The sequence below is a fragment of the Sinocyclocheilus grahami genome, unplaced genomic scaffold (genome assembly GCF_001515645.1).
Source record: "Sinocyclocheilus grahami isolate Dianchi unplaced genomic scaffold, SAMN03320097.WGS_v1.1 scaffold488.1, whole genome shotgun sequence".
Classification (NCBI taxonomy): domain Eukaryota; kingdom Metazoa; phylum Chordata; class Actinopteri; order Cypriniformes; family Cyprinidae; genus Sinocyclocheilus; species Sinocyclocheilus grahami.
The window spans coordinates 343,471-363,819 of NW_015505667.1; the positions used below are offsets into that span (position 1 = coordinate 343,471).

The 20,349-nt window shown below is 34.7% G+C and overlaps 1 protein-coding gene and 1 long non-coding RNA gene across 2 annotated transcripts in view; both read left to right on the top strand.

Moving 5' to 3' along the window:
• LOC107553997 (glypican-6-like) overlaps window positions 1-20,349 on the top strand; it is a 277,663-nt gene that overhangs the window by 207,754 nt on the left and 49,560 nt on the right. The gene's annotated exons all lie outside the window — the stretch shown is intronic.
• On the top strand, window positions 4,867-15,283 carry LOC107554001 (uncharacterized). Its single transcript, XR_001605021.1, has 3 exons — window positions 4,867-4,877; window positions 7,515-7,524; window positions 15,218-15,283. It is a non-coding gene; the product is annotated as an uncharacterized lncRNA (long non-coding RNA).

Genomic DNA, 20,349 nt, shown 5'->3' on the forward strand with positions numbered 1-20,349 from the left:
ATAAATAAATAAATAAATAATAATAATAATAATAATAATAATAATAATATATATATATATATATATATATATATAATCTACTGAGGCTAGTTGCATTAGAAAACATGTGCAGTTTAATCCCAAACATGAACAGGCTCAAAATAAACAGGAACTTGGCAAAACATGGCAAACTCACCAACATTGGTACATCGAACAAAGCTAGTCAAAGCACAAAGTAACACAAGGGCTATTTGTATCAAACAAAGGGGTCACATGATACAATCCAACCAAAGAGAATAGGCTTGTTCGAGATGCACTACACTAGCCTGCCACCGGCTGGTGAGAGTAGCCGCTTGCAGTCGGAGACGTCAAGCTGCTTTCTGACACATTCTGCTCCCGGTAGTGACGCTCTCGCAATGTTTGCATACTCTATCACAGATAAAGTGAATTAAATGCATTATTTGTCAAATACACAGAAATGTTTTCATGAGCAGCAGAAACACGTTTTACACACTGTTTAATACAGTGCCATCTGTTCAGTAATATAGTAAAATGACTAATGACTCATAAAATTGACTAATTATTTTATTAATGACTAATAAAATAAAAATGACTTAAGATAACAGTGCGATTACACTAAAAAGCTTTTACTGTTATAAAAACAGAGATTTGTTAGCATTATTGGAATTGAATTGTTAGAATAAACACGCAACACACGTTGTGCTTGTCATCGAAGAATCTAACCAATGAGAATAAAGTGTGTCATCATCAAGACTTTCGCAGCCGCTTTTGAGCAACTGCAGTGCCTAACCTATGTGGCTGGTCTCGTTTTGCTCTCGCAGTACTTTGATTGCACATGTAATCGTAAGGCGGCTGCAGCGCCGATCAAAGTCGGACTAATGTTCTAACCAGAATGCATTGCTTTTGTCAGGCGGTAGCCTATCTTTGTGGCGCTGCATGAAGTCGAATAAGCCTAATGTAGGTGTGTTCGACTTGAAGCGGCGCGGCGCAGACCGATCGTTGTATGACATCAAAGTACCGCGAGAGCTATAGAGAGTAGACGGCTCCTTACAATTTCACATGGCTCTCGTGGTACTTTAATGTTATACACTGATCGGTCTGTGCAGCGCTGCTTCAAGTTGAACACACCTTGTGACACATACAACAAAGGAACCAATGAGAACAAGACACAAGAACAAAAGGACCACATGGCAGGATCACATGATTTTAGTTTTAGTGATGGTTCAGCTTGATTCATATGACCTATAGGCGTTAGCTTTAACAGCTTAATGCTGTCCACCCACAGAAACGAATGCTGCGAAAGTCCATATTTATGTTCCCGCCAAAGCTCTGCAACATACTCAATGTGAAAAGTGATGCCAATGTGCACGCGTTGTATAACTTGGAAAGCAAAACTCTTTAAATTAATCATTCATTTGTGAATTTTTTTTAATTTTTTTAAATGTCCTGATATGGCATCCATTTAGTTTGCCTTTCTTGTTTTGTATTTTTTAGAGCTCATTGTCTGCGCTATAGATTTTAAATCAGTATTTCTCTCCCCTGCTGAGAGATATCGACCGGCTTTATGGTGCCACAGTTCGATTAGCAAAAGAGGATAATTCATTTTGTTTTGAATATTTATAGAATGGCCGCACATATGCTAGTTTTTGTTTGAAATAGCATGGCATTGTGCAGTGGGCTCAGACAGGCCGTCGGTATGGACTGACCTTTGCTCCATGTGGCATACGTGGCATTTACCCACAGCCTCTGTTGATGTGCCCTTCTCACCTGCATTGATTGGCAGGCCTGTGAAGACATTCAGACGGCGTCTTGTGCAGGTCCAGCCTCATTCACTGTATCGATTGTAGAAATTGTGTGGTTTACCAAACTTTCACAGAAGTAGCCTGAAGGCCTTTTGGAAATTGGCAGTATTGAGTTGATTACGTCGACCGCATGGGTTTTTTAATGGACGATGCCAGTACCGCTAACTCAAGGGCGTACATATGCGATATGGGTTAATGCAGTGTAATTATAGCAGTTCCCAGAGGAAAAGCTGCTCTGCTATAGTTCAGGAGACTTAGTGGAGCTCTCATGCATGTTTCTTTATCAACTTCAGCTCAGATGTGTCTCCTAACATGCATGGAATAAAGTATAGAGCTGTAAAATGAATGTGGATAACAGCTCAGATCAGAGAAATGTTCATGTTGAGGTCTCTGATTTGTGCAACATATGCAACATTTATGTTACTTGAAGTAAAATAAACATTAACTAAAATACAATAATATAATAAAATAAAATTTGAGCTAGTTACCAAAGCAACATTTCTTTAATTTAACTTGATGTACAAAAATAACTAAAACCTAAATAAAATTCATCAAAAAATCTAATAAAAATGGCAAAAACACATAAATTAAACACAAACAAAAACACAAAAAGACTAAAACTTTACATTTAAATTTAAAAAGTAAAAATAGTTAATTTTAGTTTAGTTTTAGTTGAATTTTCTGTAAATGTATTACGTGCTTTTATCACTTTAGTCTCTCGTTTTTTTTTTTTTATCAGTCATTTATATTTCTATTTAATGTTAATATACTTTCATTTTAGTTTCAGTAATAAATCTGTTAGTTACCAAGACAACATTTCTAATGTTCGTAGATTTTTTTTATTTATTGATTGACTGTAATTTTTTTAAATATGCAATAGATGCATGTTGAATTTACATATTCAGCCATCTTGTATTGAATTTGTTGCATGCAATAAAACAACTTTGCAAGTGCCTCATGCTAGGATCTTTTATTTGCTAATTGTGGCTTGTTAGCTCTCCTCTGAGAAATCATATTTTGTGATGTATTTTTGGTCAGCAATTAAAGATTCCTACTGCAAAGCGCTGAAGTTTCCCACCAGGATGTGATTCCACAGAACAAATGTAACCATTGTGAGAAATTAATTATCTGTGTTATTAATTTTCTTATGAAGCCGCAGGGTTTCGGAATTATCTAAATTCAAGAAACTGCAGGAGACGTTATGCCACCATTAGCCTTGAGCTGCAAAAAGAAAAAAAAAATGAGATCACGCTGTTTGGGAAGAAAAAAGACGGATGTGGCATTTCATCAGAACCAATACGTTAGAGTTTCACAGGAAATGAGAAACATCAGGCTGCTGGTTTATTCTTATCCTGATGAATACGCCACCTCTGGGCTGGGGTCAGACAGCAGAGGAAGTATCATTTCAGCTTCATCCTATGAGCATTAGTCTCTTTCTGCTTCTGAGTCTCAATTATACTGCATGACGCCTTAAAGGTTTTGTGTGCACAAGGACACAGTTTTTACTGCATAAAGGGTTTGTTTACTGATGCCCATTAGGTCTTGGACTTACATGTGTGTGTACACGGTGTATAAATTATACAATGACTTTCTGAAGGACCAAAATGATTTTCTATGCAATGCATTACTTCTTATGAAACTCTGATGACTTATTTTTATTTCTTATTTGTTGAGATGTACATATATACAGTGAAATTAAACAGAAAACATATTATGACACATAGAAGAGCTTATAATGGCCAAATCCAGTTTATATTTTCAGAAGGATCAGAGTGAATTTCTATGCAATGCATTCAGAAGCATTTGATCTGATCATGGCTGCAATATAACAAAGAGTGAAAAATTTAAGGGGGTCTGAATACTTTCCGTACCCACTGTATATATATATATATATAAATATACACATATAACATTATATAACATGCATAATATGCACATATAAATATTATATAACACATATGTATGTATGAGGTGCCAAACAGGAAATAATTATATATAAATCTGAATATATAGATGAAAACCTGAATATATAAATGTAAATTGTGAATATACTGTATATTTATAAGTCTAAATATATTGTTATGTCTGAATATATAGAAGTAAATCTGAATATATACTTATATGTCTGAATACATAGAAGTAAATCTGAATATATAGTTATAATTCTGAATATATAAATGTAAATCTGAATGTATAGTTGTAATTCTGAATATATAAATGTAAATCTAAATATATAGTTATAATTCTGAATATATAAATGTAAATTGTGAATATATAGTTATAAGCCTAAATATATAAATGTAAATTGTGAATATATTGTTATAATTCTGAAAATATAAATGTAATGATTTTGGCTCTACAACTTAATGCATCTTTCAACGTTTCCCAATGCTAGCATGAGAACAGTTATTTATAAAGTGACTTTCATGCAAACAGCACTGCAGGGACAACAAAAGATCAGACATACTGTATATACATCAGTGGCGTTCTGATTATATAAGCTGCGAATGCTCCGCATACCCAGGCCATTTGAGAGAATAAGTTCATGGGATAATTAATATAAACATGATTATAAGTTGATCCCTTGTCATTTGAAATGTAACTTAAAGCTTAAAGAGTTAGGAATAAGTACGTACAATGATTAATTTTCTTTAAATCTACCAGTTGTGGTTGCTTCCGGGCGAGCATATTCTCCGATTGAGCTCTGTTGCTATGACTCGTCAGGATTGTAACGCGTTCTCAGTGATTTGCTGGTCTGCGGCAGATTTAATGTGCGAGGTAAGCTGTTCGCAAAGCGCTCGCCCAAGCGGAAAAATTTGCTGTTCCTGTCAGATCTCGATTGCCGAAAATCACATTGTGTTTGATGCAAAACCAACTCGATTAAATCAAAAGAAAAAAAAAAACACTGTAACTGTATATTGTTTTCTCAAGCAAAGCAAAATTTAAAAGTCCACTGAAAACGTATACATACATACGTATGTTGAAGATATACGTTATTGTCAACGTTATTGCCTAAGTGGTAAAAAAAAAAAAGTTTATAAAATATAAAATTTTAATAATAACAAACATCATATTGTTCCCTTTGTTTTGCGTATGCTCGTGTCGCTTACAATTAAATTCATTCTCTGATTTTATTATTGTTTGCAAGGTTGCAACTTTACTTTGCACAATTTTAAATATTTGTTTGGTATTTTGCATGGTCTGTTATTGGAGTAGTGTCACCCGGGTGGGGATTTTAACTCCTATTGACTGGGAATAAAAAATTTATAATTTAGCAGATGCAGAGACATATAGAGCGGGGGAATCCCCCCATCTCCCCACCCTCTGATTACGTATCATAACGTAACTACGTGTAAACGTTATTTGGCGGTTTTTACTTGGAAAACCAGCTATATTTTTCTTGCATTCAAATAATGGATAAACTTGAAACGATAAAAGAAGGATTGGAGATTAATTTAATTTACCAATAAGGTAGGAAATGTGCATACTTTTAAATCACCTGCCACGGTGATTCTAATTTGTCATCTGTGATCCCTTTTGAGTGTCCTAAAAGCCTTTGGGGGTCTTATCACTCAGCATACCCGGTTAAAAAAGTCACCAATCACCATTGATATACATATATAGTATATAGACATTTATAGAACAATATACATTGCATTTGATGTAAAAGGGGTCATATGATGCTTTTTTAAAGATCATTATTTTGTGTATTTGGTGTAACAGAATATGTCGACATGCTTTAATGTTCAAAAAACACATTATTTTTCAAATACTGTATATTATTGTACTCTCTCTCTCTCTCTCTCTCTCACACACACACACATGCGCGCGCACACAAACACACAATGCGCAAAATTCCGCATTTGAACAGTCAATAGCAAATACTTAAACTAATAACAAAACAGTAGCTGATTCAGAAGCGCCAGAATGTCATAGCAAAATAAAAATGACCTCCTCTCCTAGGTTCACGAAACGGTCATCCATAAAATGCATTGCTGTTCTGTTGTAAGTAATCTTAAAGATTCCTAAATGCATCTACTTTCTGGAAGGCCAAATAAAGTGCTTTTGCTTTCGCCTAGAAACACACAGCGTCTCCCTGACATGGCTGCTTCAACACTAACTGCGGTTACTGAAACCACGCCTTCTTTCTTTGCGTGCACATTTGGGCGGCATTATGCTAATATTTCCACATAGTGAGGTAGATATGTGGGGGCGTGTTAGAACGAGCCGTTTTAGGGGGGCGTGGCAGAGTCTTAACTTTTATAAAGAATATCTCTTTGGTTTTGAGACTTTATAGTCTTTGCAACTTCAGGGATCTTATCTATGCACAATCAGCTTGTAACACTCCAAAGAGAAAGGCAAACTTGAAATCGCATAATATGACCCCTTTAAAACACTTCCATTAGAGTAAAATGAGCACTTTGACATCTTTGAAGCATTAGCATTGCTCCAAGAAACATGCTAGTGAGCCTAATACTCAGCAGTTACTAAAACGTGAGATAAAAATATTTAATTTTAGTAAAGGTGTAGTAGAAAATGTTGCATAATGTCTTTAGGAAAATAAAACATGCAAGTCTTAATCTTATAGTGCAGTAATTTCAGTTTTAATCCATGTTGAACTCAAATGAGTTTTTGATTCTAATCCCTCCTTGACCTCCTGAAAAGGTCCCACTGTTACATAGTCACATCAACAGCAAACTCAATGTAAGCCATGCTGATTAAATACATAGATTTCCTCGGCTTTATTGATCCTCAAGGGGAAATTCTGGAAGGAACACTTTGACCTGAATGTGATATGAACATGGCCTTAGACGAGATGAATATGAGTTTCTGTAGTGGTTGTAGGTATAATAATATTATCATTTTACATATACTAAAACAGAGTTATTAGACGTTATGCTTCAAAGTGATGCTTAACTGCAAGAATTACTAACTGTGCTTTCGTCATATACTTCACTAACCTGTATAGACTGTCATTGATCGCCAAGGAACTGAGTGCATTAATATGCATTTATTTACATGTATTTACTTATGTTTAGCAAATTATTTTTTAAGTGAATTGAGGGAGGCAATAATATACATTACTATTTTTTAAAAGAAATTACTATTTTTATTCAGCAAAGACACATTAAATTAATCAAAAGAGACAGTAAAGACATGTATAATGATTTCATCAAATAATCCTGAAAAGTAAAATGCATCACAGTTTCTGAAGTATAAAGCAGCACAACTGTTTTCAACACTGATAATAATAATATTTCTTGAGCAGGAAATCAGCATATTATAATTATTTCTGAAGGATCACGTGGCCCTGAAGACTGGAGTAATGATGCTGAAAATTCAGCTTGATTACATTTCACAATATATTCACACAGAAAACGGTTATTTTAGATTGTAATAATATTTCACAATATTACTATTTTACTGTATTTTTTATAAAATAAATGCAAACTTTTTAGTATGTCATTTATAATAGGAAATAGATTTGATGAAGTCAAAAACGCTTGCCTATTTATAAAAAATGTTATGCAGTTACATTATTGTAATAATTTTTCACAATATTACTGATTTTATTGTATTTTTAATCAAATAAATGCTGTCTTAGTGAGCAGAAGAGACTTCTTTTAAAATAATTTAAATCTTATACTTACAGTAGTGTAGAATTTAACTGACATTCGCTCACAAATGTTTTTTTTTGTTTTGTTTTTTTAGCTATATTACAGTGGATTTTAATGTGCCTTATCCAGTCAGACAGAAAACACTCTTTGAAAGTCTTGGAGTAACACAATAGCTACTCTGAGAGCAGATGAAGCAAATATTTAGTGGATTTCAGTGGTGTTGAATCAGCAGCATGGTGTGTGGGTGATTCTATTAGCTCATAAGTATCATTAGGACGTGATTAGGGATTTGTTGAATATGTGAGTGATGCTGGGCGCATCTGTGTACTGCAGCATTTACAGCTCTGCTCTCCATCATGCACTGGAAAACATGTAGAGTTGTGAAGTAGCCACAGAGGAGAAACCACACACACACACACACGCACACATGCTAGGCTGCATATGAAGAGCTGTTAGGTTTGTAATCTGAAGTGTTCTACTGATGTGCTCAAACACTGAAGCACACTACACTGTCAACAAGTCATATTAGGAAATGTATTTGTGTAAAAATTCAAGATTATTATTTTGTTTTTACTTTAAATAAAACTAAATAAAAAATAATTAGAAAATTAAGCTTTTATTTATTATTATGATTATTTATTTTTGCAATGTGAAAGTGTTTATTTTCATTATAGTTTATCAAATGTTCTCCTCAGTTCTCATTATACATACATACATACACACACACACACACACACACAAATCAAGTGGAAGCGAAAGACTACTAAGCAGAAAAAAAGTTATTTTTAGTTAGTTGAAATTAAAAGTGTTATGTTAGAGCAGTAATGTAGAATCAGCAGTAGGATTTAGAAGATACTCACATCTGAGATCCTTTATTTGAAACATTAAACATTTTTTTTGTGTGTTTGCTTTTTAACTTTGAATACAAACTTATCTGCTTTTACTTTTGTAGCTATTTTGATATATATATATATATATATATATATATTTTTTTTTTATACTAATGTTTGATTTTATTTTTGCTGTGAAGTTTATATGCATATCTTAATAGCCTAATTAAGATGGACCATTAAGATGAGTTGACATGTTTTTCTTATATGTTGATATATTTTTTATTTTATTTTATATTTTTATATCGATTTTGAGGGTGAAATGTGGGCAGAATATGTTCTTGACAGCTTTCATTCAATCGTGAGCACATGATAAGTTGACGTCATTGAACAGAATGTGTTGAGGTCAGTGAAGGATGTAGGAGACATTATGTGCTGGATGAGGGGATGGATGTGGACTCAACATCACTCACATGCTTTCATGATAAACAGCCTCTGCTCGCTTTTATGACCAACATATCATTATCATTTTTCTCGTCAGTACCTTGTTGGGATATTCAGTGTCAGAAAAAGACGCCATAGTATAATGAATGCCTGACGACATGCCCTTGCCATGTGGACATGAGCATGGAGCATGGAGCATGTTTTTGAGCATGGGCATAAAGCGTTCATTCATTCATTCATTCACATTTTTATACTATAAAATATAGAACTAAAAATATTTCATTATAGTTTTGTATTTGTGCATGGGCATTAATGCATGTATATATAACCATTTTTGTTTTATAAATATATGTGACCCTGGACCACAAAACCAGTCATAATGGTCAAATTTTTAATAAATAAGCTTTCCATTGATGTATGGTTTGTTAGGGTAGGACAATATTTGGCCGAGATACAACAATTTGAATATCTGGACACTTAGGGTGAAAAATAATCTAAATATTGAGAAAATTGCCTTTAAAGTTGTCCAAAGGAAGGCCTTAGCAATGTATATTACTAATGATAATACATTTTTGATATATTTACGGTAGAAAATTTGCAAAATATCTTCATGGAACATGATCTTTACTTAATATCCTAATGATTTTTGGCATATAAAAAAAAATCGATAATTTTGACCCATACAATGTATTTTTGGCTATTGCTACAAATATACCCATGCTAGAATTATTGTCCAGCCCTAGGATGTCCCAAGCTGATCTCAAGGATCAGGATCAGGGCCGATTAAGCCATCCTAAGCCCGATCATTATTTTACTGCAACTGTCATGGTGGTGTTGTGCAGTAGGTGCTGGTATGCACCTTCCAGTAGGTTTGCCAACCGCCGTTAAAAGGAAAAGAAGACGTTTAAATGTGCTTGTGTGACAAAACCACTGGAAGGCATAGACGTCTGTAAGATGTCAGTTTTACATACATTCTAAATAATAAACATCTTAAAGACATTTTCTAAACGTCTCTTTCTCATCTTATAGGAAACGTCCTGTAGATGTATTGCAGATGAGCAAACACTCTAAAAAATACATCTTGAAGATGTAAATGCAAAGGTCAAATACGTGTGCTATCAGGGAGGATTCAGTTTACGGCACTTCTACATTATTCCTATGATGTCCGATTGACTGTCGCACAACTCTGACTGAAATTCAATGCTTTCTCCAAAGGTAAATACTAGAGCCCTCGTATCTCCCAGTAATAAGACCATCTCTGGTGTTAAAAAATACATCTTGAAGATGTAAATGCAAAGGTCAAATACGTGTGCTATCAGGGAGGATTCAGTTTACATTATTCCTATGATGTCCGATTGACTGTCGCACAACTCTGACTGAAATTCAATGCTTTCTCCAAAGGTAAATACTAGAGCCCTCGTATCTCCCAGTAATAAGACCATCTCTGGTGCGTGACACACGAGAGCCATTGAGGTATGTTATAGCTCCTCATACACACGCTACAGCTTCCATGTTTAACATATTTGATGTGCACTTTAGTAACGAATCTCTCGACGTCATTGTTATAATGCTCATAGTACTATAGGTTGCGTCTTGCTTCGGATTTGACTGACCTACTGGCATTCTGACACAAGCTTAATGCTTTCTAACCTCATCTCCCTTTTTGTGCAATTATTCTGCTTATTGTACATATAAAACACAAAAAGTTTAAATCAGTAGTCCTTTATTCATAATTTTGACCACACAGTCCATTTATAATGTCTATATGGGGACACAAAAAAACCTGATCGGGACATCCCTATTTAGTGCTAAAGCTAATATTATACTACATAACATTATACATTAACTAATATTATACTATATAACATTATATATGTGGTCAAATGTATTTGGTCATCTGTGAGGGTGCTACTCCAAACATAGGCTCCTCTTTGTGAATGTTAAACTTGAATCATGTCTTTATTTAACGCTGAGTCAGCGAAACCATCCTGTCTTGGTATCGGATTTTCCTTCATGCATTGGGCTAATTACAAAGGCTAATTAAGATGTAGGCCTATGTTGTCCTTTGGTGAGTCCTTTGTCACCACAATGTAAGTGATCCGCATTGATTTTATTTGCTCATTTCTTTTTAATTGCATGGCTTTGTCTCCATGTGAAATAGGAGCTCACGGCCACCTCAATTCATGAAAATTAAAGTCAATATTATTTGCTTCCCTTTCACGCGGTGTCCTTGTGCATAAGATATAAATGAAGAGTGAATTACATTAGATTTTAGAAAGGCTTAAATGGCAATAGTGATGCATTTAAGAGGCTAATGTTGATCTCATAACAACAAGCATTATATTATATTATATTATATTTTTGAGCATGTACATTAACCTAGATTTTAGAAAGGCTTAAATGGCAATAGTGATGCATTTAAGAGGCTAATGTTGATCTCACAACAACAAGCATTATATTATATTATATTTTTGAGCATGTACATTAACCTTTTTTATTTATATTATACATTTTTTCAGTTGATTTTTAATGTATTCAAACTAAATAGAGAACTTATATTATGCATTATATTTGCATTATCCTAAATAAGGTCATAATGGCTCGTATCTAAATGCATCTGCTCTGCTTTTGTAACATTCAACAGTGCATTTCATTTTCTGTCTGTTTTTTAGAGGAAATATTTTTGTCCAAAAAGGTTTAAAGTTTTTATGTCATGTCTGTCAGTTACTCGAATGAAAAGCTGCATTTAGCAGTTAGATAACACTTAGAAATGCATCTGATTGTGTTGCGTAACTCCCTGGAGTTGTGCAACACTTTCTAATATGCTTTCCTCAAAATGAGCCGTTTTTATCTCTCGCTTAAAGGGGTCATGAACTGCCTTTTTTGTTATTTATTTATTTTTAATTATTTTGTACTGTTCTCTGAGGTCTACTTATTATGTTATCAAGATTTGTATATAAAAAACATCATCATTTATAAGTAATAGGCTATTTCCTGTCTTGTTTTGACCCCCCTCACCGGAACACACTTTTTGAATAGGCGTGGCAGATTGTAGACTCGGAAGTAAACGCCCACTGCTATGATTGGCTAACAGTTGTGTATGTTTGACAGCCTACATCTTTCAAAGAAGGATGCTGATGTGATTCAGGTTAAAAACGCATAAATACTCAGAGCATATCAAATGATCTATAATTACAGATAAAGCAATCGTGACCATGTAATAAAAACAATTACTTGTGTGGGGCGACATTAATGTCGGGTCCAAAATAGTCAGCACAGCATTGTCTTTTAGTTTCAATATTTCGGAAACTCCTGCATTGAATTGTGCCTTTTTTGTAAACAAATCCCTGGTAAAATGAAGTGAACAAATCACCAAGTTCTTATGGACATGGTCTGGAACTTCATTAAAAATAAAGTTCATCCAGAAAGAAGGCAATGCAAATACTGTTTTTCCACAGCTTGGCACTGCACCGTGTCTTGTTGTCTTCGGAGCCATCTTTATCATTTGATTTATGTTTAGACTTGTGTTTGCCTTTCTCGTTACTTACACATGTGTGAATCAGTGGGCGGGGCTAAACAGGCAGCAATGTAGAAGCAGGCGTTGATCTTCTTCTGTGGAGGTGGTACGTCATAAAGTGGCACATTCCACAATTTGTCCTTTTGGCAGACTGGCTTCAATATAAGCTGTTTATAGACTAATGAGAAATATTTGAGTTCCGAAAATTACATGATGTTTCTATAGTACAATTGTTGTATAGTACAATATGTCAAAAGATCAAGGGAATTTCGATTTCTCAGTTCATGACCCCTTTAAGTATGAAGTTAGTCATGCATCAGATGTTCTTATACGATTTGAGATAGCAAATGCAAATGTACAGTGCTATTGTCAGTTTTGAGTGGAGGTAATTATTCCTCATAATTCCTGTGAGTGACAGCTGGGATGCCCGGCAAGCTCTAATGTGACGAGGTCAGCAGGGCTGTTGCCATCGGTGGCCATCTCCATAACGACATATCCAGCTGTCAGCTGTGGAGCTGCAGATGTTCACATGTGCCACCCAACATCCCTTCTGCCTTGGACAAATGAGAGGAAATGATTTCATGTCCATTAGTGACCATCAGTCAAAGCAATCATTGTTTGGTTTGTGAAAAATTATTTGAGTAATGCAAGTGATCATAGCATGGCATAGGATATATATATAATTTACTTACTTATCCATGTCTTTCATTTATATGTTTACATTTCAAAACATTTAACATTTTATTAGTTTTATATTGCAATTTTAACCATATTTATTTGTTTGTTTGTTTGCTTCATCTGAGAGTATGTACAGTACAATACAAGTATATAATTTAGGTGAATAAACAAAAGAGTATTACATATTATTACATATTTATAAATAATATACATATATAAAGCTATATATATATATATATATATACACACTATCAAGATTTTCTATTTCTTTCTTTCTTTCTTTATTTATTTCTTTAAATATTTAAATATTGCAATTTTCAATTTATTTATTTATTTATTTAGCTGACCATATTTACAATACAACTATATGCATTTCCTTATTTGGTTTGTCCTTTCCTTCATTCCAATTTAGGTAAAAAAAAACAAACAAATAAAATAAATACGTAATGTTCATATATAAAGCCATATATATATATACAATAGCAAGATTGATTTAATTTGATTACTTTTACAATAGATAGATAGACAGACAGACAATGGATGGATGGATGCAGTAGCGGTTTTTGGCACGGGCGAACTGGGCAGCCTCCCGGGGCGGCATTTTTTCATGATACATAGGGGGCGGCACGAGCAGTTAAAAAAAATTAAAAATCCTCTGCGCCGCCGCCACGAAGCGGTTTTCTATTTTCTATCATTTCACTGTGTGGGGAATTGGCGGCGCGGGGGACAGTTCACCTCTGGGTCTCTCCCAAATGGAACGGACAAGGGGAGGGGGTATCCACTGTATAGAGCAGTGGTTCTCAACCTGCGGCCTGCATGCGGCCCGTCACGAATTCAAATGCGGCCCACCATGCTGAACACAATAAAAAATAAATACTTTCAGTTTTACAATTCATATTAGTTTTTACATTCATTTAAAAATGTACTAAATAAATATAAGCTATAGCCTAATGTTTTTATGTAAAATAATTTTGTTTTTCATATATTATTTTCAGACATGAGCAGTACTCACATAGCCTAATTAACGTTACGCATTTAAAGTAACGACCAAGCAGCCAGCTGCAGACAGTGAGCATATGTTTGATCAATTTAGCCTTCTCAAATCATCACGACTTGACTAAAATAAAATCTATAGATATAAAACAGTTCAAGCATATAACAATGTTTAAATGTTAAACCTAGATAAATGTGCGTTATATCCAATAGTTTGTGCGGAGACACTTTGCAGGACATGGAGGCGCCAGCGCGATCACTTGCAATTTTTTTCAATGGATACACCGTCATTTTTGCTCATAAAGGTAAGAGTAATACATAATTCGTAACTGTAAATGGTCTACTTTTATTTGTGTTTACTCACAATATCAACAAAACGTTGTGCTTTTATAAAATAAAGAAATCAAACATGATGCGCTTTCTGCCGTCTCGTCTTGAACAGGAGCGCTTCACAAAAATGAACCGAAACTCAGCGAATACATGCCTCACAGACATGATAAATATATCTATAGAACGCTTTAAATTACTACTTAACGAAATCAAACAAATCAAAAACAGAAACACTTTCATTATGATCATAATCCGTAAAGATGCACTTCTCTTTAAAGGTGCGTCTAATGAGGAGATGGTTGAGTCAGGATCGACAACTTCATCCTTGCGACACCAACTCAGAAAACACTCGTTTATTAGTAAATAACTCAAATATCTCCTTACTGTTTTCCCTTGACGCATTTATGGTAATTACTTTTGCCGATGTTTTGCGGCAAGCTTAAGCCTATTGTGTGCATTTGAACACAGAACTCGATTGAACTTTAGAACACAGAAAACGATTTGACTCAAAATGTATCAGAAGAGATGAAAGAAAGATAGTGGTCATCTGCGCAATTCGGAAAAAGAAGAGGCTTTTCTGCATTACAATCTTAAAAATAAAGGTGCTTCAAAAGGTTCTTCAAGCGATGCCATAGAAGAACCATTTTTGGTTCCACAAAGAACCATTCAGTCAAAGGTTCTTTAAAGAACCATCTCTTTCTTACCTTTTTGTAATCCGAAATCAAACAAATCAAAAACAGAAACACTTTCATTATGATCATAATCCGTAAAGATGCACTTCTCTTTAAAGGTGCGTCTAATGAGGAGATGGTTGAGTCAGGATCGACAACTTCATCCTTGCGACACCAACTCAGAAAACACTCGTTTATTAGTAAATAACTCAAATATCTCCTTACTGTTTTCCCTTGACGCATTTATGGTAATTACTTTTGCCGATGTTTTGCGGCAAGCTTAAGCCTATTGTGTGCATTTGAACACAGAACTCGATTGAACTTCAGAACACAGAAAACGATTTGACTCAAAATGTATCAGAAGAGGTGAAAGAAAGATAGTGGTCATCTGCGCAATTCGGAAAAAGAAGAGGCTTTTCTGCATTACAATCTTAAAAATAAAGGTGCTTCAAAAGGTTCTTCAAGCGATGCCATAGAAGAACCATTTTTGGTTCCACAAAGAACCATTCAGTCAAAGGTTCTTTAAAGAACCATCTCTTTCTTACCTTTTTGTAATCTGAAGAACCTTCTTTCGCCACAAAGAACCTTTTGTGAAACAGAAAGGTTCTTCAGATGTTAAAGGTTCTTTATGGAACCATTTAGACAAAAAGGTTCTTCTATGGCATCGTGAAGCACCTTTATTTTTAAGAGTGTAGGTAGGTTTTCTTTCTTTTTGTTACTCTTTGTACAGCAGTTATTGTTCATTCTAACTTAATTTTTTTAATGTAGAACATGTGTTACATAAATACATGAAATGTAGAACATATAAAAAAGTACTCGTGGCTCCTCTGCCAGTGGGTGCCCCTCCCACGCATAAAAGTGAAACTCGAAGGGGGTCTCGCCCAGGGTGTAGTTCAATGTAGAACCGCATGTAGAACATATAAAAAAGTACTCGTGGCTCCTCTGCCAGTGGGCGCCCCTCCCACGCATAAAAGTGAAACTCGAAGGGGGTCTCGCCCAGGGTGTAGTTCAATGTAGAACCGCCACTGGATGGATGGATGGATGGATGGATGGATGGATGGATGGATGGATGGATGGATGGATGGATGGATGGATGGATGGATGGATGGATGGATGGATAGATAGATAGATAGATAGATAGATAGATAGATAGATAGATAGATAGATAGATATAGATTGTGAAATTGTCAAAATGAAGCTATGCAATTATTGTCTGAAATTATTGGTGGGCCTTAATAATGAATAGCATAGAAAAGTTGTTTCAGAAAGGTTATTTTATTTATAATAACATGAATGAAGAATCATTTCCAATAAGACCAATGTTGATTTTGTGTCTGCAAGCCCATAATCAACGTGATCTCATGATAATTCGTTTTTAGTTGTCATATGAATTACCTTGTTTTCAATTTCATTATTAAATTGTTTACTCATTTAACTTACTTATGAAATTATAACATTTAGTTTTGTTGTGTGATTTCTGCTGCCAGCTTGTTTCCAAGAATATGCCTACATAATGTTAAACACAACTTCACTTTAAACCTTAAAATAAATAACATTTCTGCAATCGTTTAACCTTTACTTGTCATGTAATGTTTACTTTGATTGTCATGGGCCACAAAAGGCCTTTTCCCCGACATGCTGTGACTGACAATAGAACTATAAAATACACCAAAAACGCAACATAATTATGAAGTGAAACAATTTTATTAGTGCGCTGTAATCCAAATCTTCCGAATCCATATGACTGCGAAGAACGGACCCAAATCCAAGCCTTTATTTGGCGATCTTCTTCTCCATCCCGAGCAGCGAGTCTACTAACCGTAAGCAGCAAAGCCTGCGCTGACTGATGCGCTCTTTACAAATTCAAATGTTGCTGCTTCAAACGACAGGTTTTACGGCAGGATAATCGAACGTTCATTGGCTCTCGCCTGCATTCGTCACAGATTGCGACATGCCATGTTTCTGTGGCGCCTTCACGAGTTCACGGAGTGGATCGGGAAAATTATCTGGATAATATTTTCAGCGATTAACAACATAAATTCTGCTCTGGATCACACAAACCTACTGTATTCCGCCAGAGAGGACTGCGGGTGCAACGCATCGTCATTTGGATTACTTTTGGTACTGCTTTTGACATTTTTGCAATAAATAAATTATTGTTATTGCATTTATCTGTCTGTCATGTTTTTCTTATACTGAACATAAATGTTTAGGTTTATAGGTAGGAGTGGAATTAGCGACTATAAAATATTTTAATGCTATATTGTTACTAAAATGGTTATTTTCCTGTTTATTTCGGTCATTTGCGTTTTATATTCGCTATATAGGTAGGTTAAGGTTTGGGGGTAGGTTAAGGGGTCTAAAAATCTAAATCACTTATTGATCTAATGATAATAATGCATTGACATGAATATCTTGATTATATAAAAGATACGTTAATATTTTTAAGTTTTTTAGCTAAAAATACGTAGCGATTTGTACGTTTTAAATGTTGAAATACGTCTAAATTGTACGTTTTGTGCTTGTAAATGTTACGTATTAATACCTACGTATAAACATGAGACCAGGCTGCCATAATAAACAAAGTGAGACACATAGAGCGATACTGTCATTGAGAGTGTGTTGAAGTCTCAGTGGAGTCTGTTGTCTGTCCTCTCAGCACATTTAAGCTCTATTAAGGGCTGTGTTTCTTCTAAAACTACTGTCTCTATCGCTTTCACCTCTGATGTTGAAACACACTCACTCTTGACTGGTGTACTTGAGTGAGCACTATCTCTGTCCTCTTCCTCTTCCAATTGATTGAGTCACAGATGGTAAATGTTGACAGATATGACAGGTACAAACCAGAACCTGAACCCCTGTCTGACAGAAAAACAGCCGAGGACCGAAATATGAACTCAGAAACGCGGCTGGTGTTCATAGACACGTCTCACCGCTGCTCGACTGAGTGGGTGTGATTCCTCCTGCGGTTTGTTATTAAGAAGGATGCCATTTTGTAGATCGTGCTACTGTTTTGTGAAGTCAAACCCTCGTTGAGAGTTTCTACCGCTCATGCTTTGTTATTCAGGTTGTTTTTTGGAGCTGTCAGTCAATATTTGCATTTTGATTAAATATGGTCAAAAACCTAGTCCAAGCAATCCTTGTTCAAAAATATGTTGTAAGCACATTTTGCTAACGTTATGAAAATGTTATTTCTGAATGATCTTTAAATGTCTAGTTTTTAGTGTTTCATTTTATTATTTTTCAGATGTTATGGAGACGTTACTTTAGAATGTTCCCAGAACCCTCTGAAACCATGTTTGTTCATAGCTTTGAGAGAACCTTGCCAGAACATTCTGAAAACGTTCCCCATTAGCTGGAAAGTTCTTTCTAGCCTTGATTTCATCTCTTAAAAAAAATAAAAATAATAAGTTAGATGAACATCCAACTAAAACGTTCCAGAAAAATGTCCCATGACCTATATATGAATGTTTTGTGGTAACGTTTTGAGAACTTTAAACAAACCAGAACCAGATAAATTTGAACATTCATTTGTTCATGACTTTGAAAGAACCTTGTTAGAACATTCTGAGAACATTCCATGTTATTATTTTTTTATTCATTTTAATTTATTTAGTTTTAGTTATTTGCTTTTAGTTACTCATTTTTGGCAACTAGAAGAAATAAAGTTTGTTATTGCTTTTTCCATTGCTAGCTAGCTATACCTTTATCACGTAAATGCATATTACATGGTTGTGATAATTTACAAAACAGTTTGGTCATCTAATTTAAATTAAGCTAATAGAAGCAGCATTCATTCAGGTTGTAGCGGTTTTTGACAGTTGAGAGAGATGGCAGCTTTCCCGCGAGTGGGCGTGGCCCACAGTGTTTGAGAGCAGAGAATACTGAAGAGAAGATTTTCATACCTTATTTTATTTACTTTGTGTTTTATTTATTTATTTATTTAAAATTTGACTGGGTGGTTAATAACACATTTTTCTGTGGTGTGACAAACTCAGAACAAATATTTAATATTGCTTTACACTGACTTTAATTATAACACCCCTGGTTTATAACGTCTCTAGGTTACGTATGTAACCATGGTTCCCCAAGGGAACGAGACGCTGCGTCGAGATTCGCTTTGGGAACGCCCTTGCGTGACCGCGTTCTGAAGCACGTGTCAAATCCGTCCAATGGAGCAGCGAGACGTCACGAGCAGGGTGACGTAAGCACCAGATCAGATGCGTGTTTAAATCTCAGTCCCTTTTAAGGTGATTATTGGATTCTTTGATGATTTTTCAAAGGTTGTGGTTAAGTGATGTGAAATACTGCCATTCTTTTTCTATTCTCTCTCTTTTCCATACTTTGTTTCATTCTGTGTATATAGAAGTGTTTTGCTTAGTTATGTTAGATGTAGTTTCATTTATTAAATCCCTTATATTCACAACGGATTGTCTCTGTTTGCTGCTCACAATTCGAAGTCAATGAATGTGTGAACCCTTGCTACATTTTGCTAAATTACTGCTAGCACTGCACAAAGAATGACAGTTTATTCTTCCTCGGCCAGGAAAATAATAGTTCCTTGAATTAATAATTGATTATATTGTCTGCTCGGTGGACGGACAGATCAAATAATTGTAATATTGATTCTGCTACAGTTAATTCGAAGATATAATCTAAATATTTATTATTGATCATAACCAGTTATAGTTAGTCATAAATATTTCCATTTAAGAGCTAATAAAAAACCCTACAACTATTTTGATACATTCTGAAGATATTAAGCTGATTTGCAGGAGTATAGGCTGGTTATATGTGTTGTTTTTTTTACTATAGGCATGAATACATATGGCGTTATGAAAATACACTTTGTAAATGATTTTTACAAATGCCCGGCCCCTGAAGCAGTGCTGTGGGCTATAACCAGCTCCTCTGTCTCCAAATTGGAAAAGACCCGCTCAGACTGGAGAGAAGCTCAGAGGGAATGTGTTTTGAGAGAGAGTTGGACTTGAAGTGCAGCTTACAGTTGGGAAAGTCTCGTATTACCGCTCATATTACTGGGAATGATTCATGATAACCATTTTAATATTTTGCTAGGGAATGACAGCATCTGTCAACCAGACACACACAAAAATCTCAGCTACAAATGATGTGATTGCTTTTTGGTTCCTTGAAATAACATTGCATGAAATGTGTTACAATATTTATGTTTGTGTGGTAGTATTGAACATTGAGTATTGAATATTGAGCATTATTATTATTTTAATTTGTGTTTATGCTAATAACTTTTGTACTGTAAGGTCTAGAAGGAAAATTATTTTTGACTTTTATATTAATACCTTATCTCACAGCTGGTAAAATGCATTTAATATTATGCACAAAATCTAATATAAGATATACCAACAATGTTTTTGAAGTCTCTTCTGCTAACCAATACATTGATTTATTCAAAAATACAACAAAAACTATATATATATATATTTATAT